At 34.5% G+C, this 7,844-nt stretch overlaps 1 pseudogene; it reads left to right on the forward strand.

The window, feature by feature from the left end:
- The first annotated feature begins 441 nt into the window (after positions 1–441).
- On the forward strand, positions 442–1,060 carry LOC109678653 (ras-related protein Rab-1A-like; annotated as a pseudogene).
- Positions 1,061–7,844: the final 6,784 nt, after the last annotated feature.

The following is a 7,844-nucleotide window of genomic DNA, read 5'->3' on the forward strand; positions in this document are numbered from 1 at the left end:
GAGAGAGAGAGAGAGGGAGAGAGAGAGAGCATTATACATTACACATAAATAAAGTTTTAAAGGATAGCCATAAGTCATATCATTGACTTACTTTAGAGAAAATTAAAGAAACAGAAGTAAGTAGCTAAACCTCAAATCTAAGTGTCAAAACTTATATAGAAACAAATGTTAGAAAGTGTTAAATGAGTCAAAAATGTTGAATGAATTAAAAAGACCTACAAATCTCTAGCAAAATTGATCCAGAAAATAAGAAAAGAGATACATATTACATTGTGAAAACAGACATGTCACTATACAAAAGAGATAAGAAAAACAAAGGGGGAGTTTGGGTGGAAGAGATCACTGAGTGGGTCAGAAAAGGGGAAGGTATTTGCTCTACCAGAACAGCCTATCTCATTTCTTTCCTTTGATTACCCATGGTACCAGAGACTCAGGGCAGTGATGGTAGCAAGCTGCAGTGACATATCCATCGTGAATCCCAAATATGATTATTTATTCAAGTTACTTCTAATTGGCAACTGTGGGGTTGGAAAGCCTTGCCTCCTTGTTAGGTGTGCAGGTGATAAATTTACAAAAACCTGCATTAGCACAGTTGGTGTGGATTTCAAAATAAGAACTAGAGAGTTAGATGGGAAAACAATCAAGCTTTAAACATGGAACACAACAGGTCAAGAAAGATTTACAACAATCACCTCCAGTTATTACAGAGGAGCCAAAGGTTCATAGTTGTGTATGATGTGACAGATCAGGGGTCTTTCAATAATGTTAAACAGTAGCTGCAGGAAATAGATCATTATGCCAGTGAAAATGTCAACAAGTTGTTGCTAGGGAACAAATGTAATCTGACCACAAAGAAACTAGTAGTCTATACAACAGCAAAGGAATTTGCTGATTCCCTTGGAATTCCATATTTGGAAACCAGTACTAAGAGCACAAACGTAGAATATTCTCTCATGGCAATGACAGCTGAGATTAAAATGTGAATAGTCCTGGGTGCAGAGAAATCCAATGTTAAATTCAGAGCACCTTAGTGAAGCAGTCAGGTGGAGGTTGCTGCTAAAATTTGCCTCTGTTATTTTCTCACAGCAATGAATTTTCAATCAAACCCAAGTGCAAAACAAAATTGCCTGAATTATATTCTATGTAGCTGCACTACAACAGATTCTCACTGTCTCCACAAAGGTCAATGTTGACTTTTTTTTTTATTCCCTTGAATCAAGACAGCTAACTTCATTTTCAGAGCTGTTTTAAACTTTGTGCATGCTGGTTTATAAAATAATGTGTGTAATCCTTGCTGCTTTCCTGATACTAGACTGTTTCCAGTGGTTGGTTAGAATATGTTTTGTTTTGTCATTTATATTGGCATGTTTAGATGTCGGGTTTAGTCTTCTGAAGATGAATTTCAGCCATTTTGTGTCAAACAGCACAATCAGTGTCTAACACCTTCCATATATAAAGTTTAGTGAGATGTTATATGTAAGATCTGATTTGCTAGTTCTTTCTTGTAGATTTAAAAATAGAAAGATTACACTACCTAATTAATGGTTTCTTCATATTCTGCCTATAATTTGTGGCTGCAGAATAGTGTAATTTTTTGCACACTATGTAGCAAAACAACTGAAGATATGTTAAATATACATTGTACTTATTGGAAGCAATATTGAACTCTATGGTGATAAGTACTGTTTTAATTCTTATGGTAAAAGGGAAATAGAGCCTTGCATTAAACTCAAAACAGCCATTTGTGTGTGCAGCCAAATCATGCACATAGACTTGTATAATGCAGCATCCAGTATTTTCTTTCTAGAAAAATAGACTTGATAAATGACATAGGTAGGCTTCTGTACTGTGTAGGGACTTAACCAAATTGAGTGGTCCAAGGAGCTCAAATTGTATAGAAAAAAGTTTAGAACATATTCTATATTAACCCATTGTCTCTGACCCTTCTAAAACCATTTGAATTGTCTTCCCAGATTAACATTTTTAATTCATCTATGGTAAAGGAAGAGAGCAGCCCACCCTCCCTAACAGGCAAATGATCAGGTAACATGTACTGAGATTTCTTCCATACTGAGTCTGGTGTCAACTATTTTATCTTTCACAGTTGTATAAGTCATGTTGCAGGAGAGTTTAAGCATTAAAGTAGTAAGCAAGAAACTTGATTGCCCTAATTTTAGAAATTATATCCCCAAATTTAATTAACTGAAAATATGAATTCTAGATTGGAATGATAAATGAGATATATATTTATTTCTGTGAAAGTTTTGCCTGTGCAAAAATTTTGTTAGAACTTCCACAATCTAAGGTTTTTTTTGTTTTATTGTGAGAAACAGAAGATCATTTGCCAACATAAGCATCTTAAGATGATGGAGGTTATGTATAGCTATCCTTATCTCAACCAGCAAAAACCCTTGTTCCTTCCTATTATTGCTTATACTCTCTCTACAACAAAATTAGAAATAAGGGCAAAATAGTTTCTGCTGGGTATTGAGGTGGGGGAGAGGAAGGGGGCGGAGTGGGTGGTAAGGGAGGGGGTGGGGGCAGGGGGGAGAAATGAACCAAGCCTTGTATGCACATATGAATAATAAAAGAAAAATGAAAAAAAAAGATGATGGAGGTTAAAGTTTGTTCCCTTAGCGATAAGTAGTGGCCAAACATTCTTCAATGAGAGCTTGGAAGTCTTGGCAACACATTTTATTATGGAGTCTATAATGATAAAATTTAATCACAAAAAAGGCAACAAATTACAGAGTTCTTTATTTTTCACTAAACAGGCAATTGAAAAAGTTGTTACAAAAATAAGTGGTAAAATTATTGTAAAATTAAATGGACAGAATAAATATTCAATTTAATTTTCTACCTATTAGAATTTCACAATGAAATCATAGTTTACTTTGTTAAAAGAAGAAAAATAAGGGGAATGCAGTGAACGTATTAATAAGCTGACAAACATGAGTGAATTAAACCAACTAGTAGAAAATGAGAGCCAATCTTGTCTAGAACAAGAGAAAATCATAATTAATATTTCAGCATTTAAACAAATCATCTTTTCATAGCTAAATGATTTCAATCTGTGCTTGAAATTTCCCATACTTGAATAAAAGTATTTCCATATACAATTTTACCTGTAATTCCAAATCGCAGCACAGGGTGTAGCTCAGTGGTAGAAAACATGTGCAAGGCCTTGTATTCCCTGTATTCAATGCCCAGTACCTTAAAGCAACAACAGAAATGAACAAACAATTAATTAATTAATTAATTAAAGGGAGAAAGAAAATGAAAAATGGAAAAGTGCAATTGTGTCTTCTTCTAGGTTCAGGATTTAGTTCAGTGTACATTTAGCTAAAATGCATTATTAACATATTGAAGGCCTTAGGGGTGATCTCCCCCAACCCCAAAAGCAAAGAAAACAAAATAAATGACTACACAAAATTAAATATTCCAGTCTCTTCAAAATGTTTGCAGTAGCAGAGAAAGGAGAAATTTTATAAACCAAAATGAAAGTTTATATGAAAAAAAGAAAAATGAGCCAATCTTATTACTGTCAACAAATTTTTTTAAATTCCTGTAAAGCACTACATCTAGATATATGCATTAATATTTAAGTGAAGTATAAAGACATTTAAACTATATTATGAGACATTAACCAAGAGAAATCATATGATCTTTTATTACATATAATAGCATGATAAATTTCACCAAAGTAAATTCCAAAAGCTCAAAATATGAAGTCAGAAGTCATATGAGGCCTCACTGTCCCCTACAAAGAGCCCATCTAGAAACTACACATAGATAAGAACATCTTACTAAAAAAAGAAACAATTTGGTAATGATACAGAAAAACCTGTGTGACCTAACAGAAGTGAATAAAAGTACATTATAATGGCAAAAATGCTCTCATTTACATGGTGTCTCTTCTCCCCACACCTTGTCAGCACAGTAATATAGAGAAGATCTCCCTAGTCCTAAAATTTCTAAAACAGGAAAAGAGATCTGGAGGCAGACAATAAGCATTTTGACATTACTTTTAGGAAGACTACTACTGTCTTACCTCATGTGTATCACTGGGTCAAACATAGACTACCCAGGCAGAAACTAGGAAAGTTGATAGAGTTCACAGTGATCAGCACACAGACGTTGTGGTAACTTCATGTTCCAAATAGCTTTGATACCCATTCAGAGGTACTAGAAATGACAGATCCCACCTGCAAAACTGAGCTGGTGCCTCTCATAATCAAGGTAGCAAGTTCATCTTTGCTTTAGTCCTTTGATGGTCTGCCTTTATGCTCAACCTCAGTGTCCACATTATGGTCACCCACAGAAAAGTATATGTCCATTGGAGTAGAGCAAATGGGTGGTATTTGCTCAACTGTCTCCAAATAGTGGGTCACACCAGTCGTAGGACCTACTCCAATGCTCAATGAAGACAGGAAGATATGTATTACTGTCTATTTCTGAAGAGTTTAGAGATTAAGCCCATTTACCTTGAAGGCTCAAATAGTGGCTCCACCTAGACTCAGAGTTGACTGCAAGGTCTGTCTTAGGGAAGGATGCAAGACTCAGTCATGCATTTCTATGGAACGTGAGCTCTTGACTGAACAGTGCTAAGGAGTCTAATTGATCCTGTTGAAACTTGGATCCAAACTACATCTCTGCCCAAGTTTAGAGAATAAATTGCTACTACTTGGTCAGAAAATAAACTCTCAAACTGTGCCTCTTCAAAGATTATTTTGGTACAACTTAAGCATTTCTGTATGGCTGAAAAAGACAGTCAATGGTTTTGAAGACAGTGGAACCCAGCCAGCAGTCTCACTATACCACAGAGCAAAGGCAATAGATCAGACAATTACCTATCCTAACAGCAATTTCTGCCTGGATAGGTTAACACCACTTAGCCCATCTAGATTCAATAGCTTGACTTAGCAGAAGAGGCCTATCCCTGCCAGAGAATATCTGTAAAGGCTGAAAGAGATTACTATCTCCACAAATACACATACACTAATGCAAAGACAAGGATTAATACGAATCAGAGAATCATGACATCACTGAAATATACTAATATATTTACATAACGGCACCTAAGGAAAGGGAGAACAAAAAATTCAGGATGATGCTATTAGAAAAGCTCAATAGATTACAAATGTTATTAGAGAAAATTAAATCAAATTTATAAATAACACATGAACAAATCAATAAGACACAAAAAATAATAAAGATATAGAAATGACAGAGGTGAATAATATAATTACTTAGTTAAAAAAATAGAAAACTACAACAGTGAGAGGACCATTAGAAAAGCATGAAGAAAGCCTACAAAATTATGCAACATTATGAACACAACTGTCATTCACACAATGAGAGTTTCAGAAAGAAAAGAAAGATAAAAAGGTCCAGAAAAAACAGTATAAATTATATTGGAAAATTCTTAAATCTTTCAAAAGATATCAGCATCCAGGAATAGGAAATCCAAAGGTATCCAATCATTTGCAATTCAAGGAGGAGCTTCACTAGACTCATAATGTTCAAATTATCTTTAAAAAAGCCAAGAAAAGCATTCTTAGAGAAACAAGACATGGGGATACATGTAACAACAATGAGTTATCTATATCATTATCAACAGAGTCTCAGCTGAAACCATGCAGACCAGGAGACAGTAGAACGATATATTCAAATTTCAGAAGGAAAAAATGTAATCCAAGTATACCTTGCCCAACAAGGGTTTCCTTCAGAAATGAGGGAGAATTTTTTAACGAGACAAACAAAAGCTGAATAAACTCATCACCATTTGATCTGACTTAAAGAAATAACTAACAGGAATTTTTAAGCTGAAAGGAAAACTTGATAATTAATAAAATATAACATATGAAAGCACAAGACTAAAAGGTGTAACCACTAACATAACCTAAATGCTCCAGGCTTATAACAGTGATGTGTTATAACAGTGATGTGTCCTTTGTCTTTAAAGCAAAGGACAAAATGATTGAAAGAATTTTTAAAGAGTCACAATGTACCCAATGTATAACAATAACACAATTTTAAAAAGAAAAAAAAGTACTCAACACAAAAAAGAGCTGGTGGAGTAGCTCAAGTGGTAGAGAACCTGAGTTGAAACCCATCAAGAAAAAAGTCATTTTCTAGGAAGCTTTCTTGGACACCTGATTAAAAAAAACTTTAATATAACAACTATGGCTGAAAAATCTTTCTAAGGAACAAAATTAGAAAATGACATAAATTTTGAAACTAAAATCATAAAATGTAGGGGACAAGAGGAAATGTATTATTATATGCATCAAAGTGAAGTAGTTGTAACATTTAAGAGGATTTTTCTAAGTAATAGACATATTATACAAGGCTAATCCTAACCTGGATAAATAAACTATAGTCATTGCACAAAGTAGAAAGGATTCAATGTATACTATTACATAAAACCATAAAAACACAAAGATAGCAGGAAAGAAATAAAGAAATATGTGTACATATATGGGGTATTCCTTAAAACAGTAACAGAATGCAGATTCTTTACAAACATACACAATAAATTAACAAGAATATATCAGTTGGAGAAAAATATCACTCTTAAATTTAAGAAAACTGAAAACGTATCAACTATAGTTTAATCATCATGACGCAAAACTAAAAGATAATAACAATATTTATCTTAGAATTTCAAAAAGATATTGAAAAATATACAGCTGAAAAAGTGATGGATCAACAAAGAAACCAAAAGGGGAATGAAGCGAATTTCTATTTTCCATTAATTTTTATTGGATATATTTCTTGTACAAGGGAGATTCATTCTGACAACTTGCAATAGGCTTACATTGTACTTTGAGTAAATCACCCCCACTGCCTCATCTCCTCAACCCTGTCCCTGCCCCACTTAAATCTATTGCAACAGGTTTGTTTGTTCTATTTTGTAAGTATTTGAAGTCTATCTGCATATTCCCTCACCTCAATCTCTTTTGTTAAACCTCCCCTATCCTGCAAGTACCACCCACACATACTGTATCTATTTTGCAGTCCCACCTTGCATTATTAATATCTATGTCAATGTTTGAGGTTTCCCAATGTATCTCTACTGTGAATGTGCTTTACCTTTACTTTGCTCCATTCATCCCCTTCCTTTACATTCCCTTACCCCTTTACCTCTCACTCCTCATTTTTCCACAGCTTTCAATACATATCCTTATATCCTCTACCTTCACAGTTTTTTTGAGGGGATTGTTTTGTTTTTTATAGCAAAAGGGAGACTTTTATGACATTGTTGCAAAATGAGGTGTCCGGTAGGCAGGCATTCCCAGAACAGTAACAATAGGAATTTTATCCCTAGTGTGCAGGTCCCTCCCCTGGTTTCTGATTGGCTGAATACTGTGTGGTGTGCCTCTTCCCAAGAGTTGTCTAAGTTTTATTATTTCCCATTGGGTAATTTAAAAATATGCCTCTCTTGGCATTGGTCCAATTTTAGAAATGGATCCAAGTGTTCATCTCCCTTTGTCTCTGTGGTGGGAAGGCCTCCCTGTGAGACATGCTTTCTGGCACATACATAGGTTTTTACTGATTTCCTCATTTCATGGTGATTTACCCTTTCCAGTTTAAACTCCATTGTCAGTTGGCCCCTCCTAAAATCCTGTTTGTGACTTCCCAAGTGCATGAGATTTGTCACATTTGCAAGAGGCTATGTAAGCAGGTTAACTATTCAGCTAACCTCCATTCAGGGTTAACTATTTTAATTTGAAAATGGACCACCACTGACTTTACCTCCAACAATTCCCTCCTCTTTTCTTTTTATTCTTACTGGTATAATGTTCATTTTTGTGTTTTCTGTTTTTCAAATTGTTCTAAAA

This window comes from Castor canadensis, chromosome 14 (assembly GCF_047511655.1).
Source record: "Castor canadensis chromosome 14, mCasCan1.hap1v2, whole genome shotgun sequence".
Classification (NCBI taxonomy): domain Eukaryota; kingdom Metazoa; phylum Chordata; class Mammalia; order Rodentia; family Castoridae; genus Castor; species Castor canadensis.